We start from the raw sequence: 4,207 nt of genomic DNA, 5'->3' as shown, positions 1-4,207 counted from the left end.
TCCTGGCCCTCGAATATTTCCCCGTGAGAGTCATACGGCAGTCAACAAGGTGCGCCTCCAGGCGGCAAACTGCGAAGAAAAAAGTTAGAAGGGAAGAAAGGTGAGCTGAGGCAATTGTCGTTTGAGAGCGCTTCATACGGCCACCTCATCAGTCGCCGCATAGGACCGTAAAGTCCGCACAAACGCTAACGTGCTGCATTGCTATCATTGCGGCTACACCGCGATACCCGTTCTCTGCAAAAAGATCGTGTGAGGGCTCCCCTCACACGCGTTGAGGCTGCGGGCATGTCGGATACGCCACAGTCCTTGGGACAAAATGGTTGCTTGGCATTCTAGCGTTTTTCTCCTCACCAACAACATCAAGAAAGTCCTCAAGAGGAGGTGTTTCATCAGTCCCAGACGCAGCACGCACCCAACATAGTAGACCCATATACAGCACCTTAGCCTCTTGAAGAACATCGCGGTTGATGACCACGGGCTCCTCCAACGACCTGTGAGAGAACGTGATTTCGACGGTTGTCGCTCTTCGGTCTGATACCAACTGGAACGAGAGGCCTGCGCGAGAGCGGACCGTACGGATGTCGCGTTCGTCATATTCCTTCAGTCGCACGTGGCTTTCGCAGAAGGTTGGTCCAGCCTTGTGAGCGAATTCATTTGTTGGTTCCGTTGCCGAAGCGTCCTTCATTGCCGACACTGTCCCCAACACCGCAGCTAGATACGTCAACGCAACGTGACTCCCGAGATTCGTGGCTTCCATTATACCCAGTCGTTACGAGAGGATACTCTTGGTTAGATGGAACACGAAGGAAGAGATATCCCACGGTGGGCACACTCGGGGAAAGTCCTCGGTCACCTTTGTCGCGTGGGTATTCCAAGACCACATACTCATATCAAACCATCATTTGCGCCGGCTTTTAATAGAAAGTCCACGACGTAATGGCTTCTGTCTGTGGTCAGTCGGGGGCAACAGGCTTTAGAGCCGATGAAGAAACATATACAGGCAGACATCCGATGTTTAGCCTTATTCATCTAGTGCCTGATGAATACATGAAGAGAAATGTGAAAAGATAGAAAATAAAGGGCAGACTTGAGTGACATTGCGAGGGGAAAGGAATTGGCCATTGGCTCTCAACTACAACGACTCAAGCTGGGTGAAAACCTCGAACTACAGCGTTTTGAACTTTGATTACCGTTGCCTGACCTGCTGATAGAATTTCAATATACCTCTTTCTCTGACGCTTTTAGAAAAATGCTCAGGTCCGGCAATATGCTGGCGGCAGGGCTACGCAAACAGGTGGACCCACCGATGTTGTGCTATTGTGTGGCGTCATCAGAAATCTGAAGGTTGGGAAAGTTGGGAAGCCTTGGGAAGCAGGGATAATATTGAGTCGCTGAGACAGAGATTCTTTGAGCATGAGATTGTGGGAAGCAGACGCGAAGATGGAAGCCACTGCAACTCGCTGGGGATGTGAAGAAAGGTGAGCTGTAGTTAGGGCCTGTGATATGCCTGCCCCGTTTAAGGCGATTCACACTCTCTTTATATACCCCCATAGGTGGCTATGGAGTTTTCTCTAGCCCAGGCAATCCTGGCCCTCGAATATTTCCCTAGGAGAGTCAAAAGGTAGTCAACAAGGTGCGCCTCCAGGCGGCAAACTGCGAAGAAGAAAAGTCAGAAGGGAAGAAAGGTGAGTAATGTGAGGCCAGTTGAGTCCTGATATTCCCTCTCATCATCTCTTTTCCGTTATTTGGGGCTGATATCAACAAATAATCACCAGCGATCCCGATTCCAGTGGATAGCAATGCCCCGCGGAAAGTCTTTGGGGTAATGTTTTGAAGTTCTTTTCGCATGTTTGCATTCTACCCTCTGTCCATCCTTCTTGTCAACTTAGTATTAGCCATTATACGCAAGGCATTGATGAGTGTCATCCCTGATCCATGCCGCCATACTGGACAGAACTGCTGTAATAATGACCGTATGTAGTGAAAAGGGGAGTGGTTGTGTGTAGGAACAAAGTGCAGGGCGCGGCAAAACGACTGTTGCAGGAAGTTGATCCCTAAGAAAAACGCTACTAATCTGCATACGCGTGTGGGCCTTAAATACGTACGCGTGGTTTCTATCTAGGTAGGCGCCATAACCCATACCAGTGGTATATATTACGCTTCGTTGATCGTGTTTGCTCTCTTGTCGCCACAAATGCCGCCTTGATCTTGTGTGCTGTTTCTTCACAACTGACAACGCGTCGTTCTTCCACTTCGGGGTGTTTGGTGTGGCTATCCAAAGAGCTCAAAGTTAATATGCAGTATTCACTTGCGGTACTCATTTTTGCTTGAGTATGGATGACGAAACAAACGAATACCTATAATGGTGTGGCGAGAAGATCCCGAGGTTGAGTTGACTTGGTTCAGGATAGAAGCGTACAAATTCAGTTGATTCCAGAATCCTTTTGCTGTGTCCGAATGAATGGCATAAAATATATCTGCCCGTGTTTGACTCACGGCTTTGGCAGCAGCCAAGAAAGATCATCTGCATTGAGATGAAATTCACAAGCGAAGTTTTGTCATCTCTCTTCTCCCCTTCTCAGTGTCAGACTACTGCATATGCATTTGTCAGATGACAGACCTCAACGTGTCTAATTCATATGGTGACTCAACCGCCATCCCAGCCCTTTCGTCTGGATCCCAAGGTCAATGGACATTTGAACACGGAGCTTAGTCATGTCCTCGCCTGAATGGAAATGTTCTCGGACCATGGAGTGGAAGTAGCAGCCAACAGGAACTTTTTTAGTCAACCCCAGCGCCAGGTACTTACACAAAAGTTCGCTTTCTTTCTTCCCTTCTAACTTTTCTTCCGCAGTTTGCCGCCTGGAGGCGCACCTTGTTGACTGCCGTATGACTCTCACACATAGCATTGCGATGGCCAGAAAAAGTTCGCTTTCGTGCCGGATGCCTGGAGCCACGTCTCCCTGCCGACATTGGCCACATTTCAGCCTCCGCCGCGTCTCCATGGACATCGTGAATCCCAATAGATCGTTGCTCCAACAGAGGAAGCGTCTATCAGTGATGTCCATGGGATAAGCCACTGCTCACCTCAGCCTGTGAAGTCTTTGCTAGATATAGAATCACAGGATGGCTGGGACAGAGGATTCTCTCTTCACCTTGAAACCATTCCGAGCGGCGACCATAAATATGCTCTCTAAGAAGGACCAGGTCACGATGTTGCATTAGTAGCAGCTCGCGCAGCACAACTAGATTTAACACCTGTTATAAACTAACTATAACGTATGTATAGTATCTATGTGAATAAAACGGCTTAATTCCTTCTAAATCAGAGTTTAATATAAAAGGTTTTTTAAAGAGTAGATCCTAATATACTAGAATATTATTAATCTAAATAAGTAAGTTAGAAATAAGTTATTTTATACTTTTTTTTAAATATAAAACTACTTTAAATATTTAAAAGTATTATAATATATCCCCCTAAGTTTAAAAGAATTTAAAAACTTTAATTTTATATAACTAATATTATAAAATCTAAATATATATATAGAGTATTATAAATAGATATAAAAAGAAGTAATTAATAAAAGAAATTAATAAAAAAGATAACTTTATAGCTTTATTATTAAATTATAAAAAAGAGGAAGGTTTTTCTCTTTATATATTTTCTATTATAGTTAAAATTATAAATATTAAAATAGTAATTAATATTATTATTTTATTTAATAGAAATAAAAGTTTCTTATTAATTTAAATAAGAAAGTTAAAGTAGTTATTAAAATAATAAAATAGTAGTAATAATAATATCTTTTATATTACTTCTACTTCTTAATTTTCTTTCTCTATTTATATTATAACTAATATATATATTATTTATTTTATACCTATATATAAGTATATAGTTATATAGTAATTATAATATTTATTATTTAATTATAATCTTATTTTTAATACTAATTATATTATTTAAATACTTCTTAAGAAAATTAAAGCTAAGTATATAGCTATAATAGCTAAAGTAAGAGCTACTTTTACTAATAAAAAGTAGAAAAAGAGAAAGGGGGAAGAAAAAGAAAATAATAATACTCCTCTAACTTTTTTAAAATTTAAAAGTTTTATACTTAAGAGTAAATTACTTTATTTTTATTTTATTATTTTAAAATTCTCTTATTATTATAAACTTTTTACTTTATTTTATTATTCTTATAAA

This window comes from Colletotrichum siamense (assembly GCF_013390195.1).
Source record: "Colletotrichum siamense strain Cg363 chromosome Unknown KSG_Cg363_contig12, whole genome shotgun sequence".
Taxonomy (NCBI): Eukaryota; Fungi; Ascomycota; class Sordariomycetes; order Glomerellales; family Glomerellaceae; genus Colletotrichum; species Colletotrichum siamense.
Note: the sequence above shows the minus strand (reverse complement) of the source record.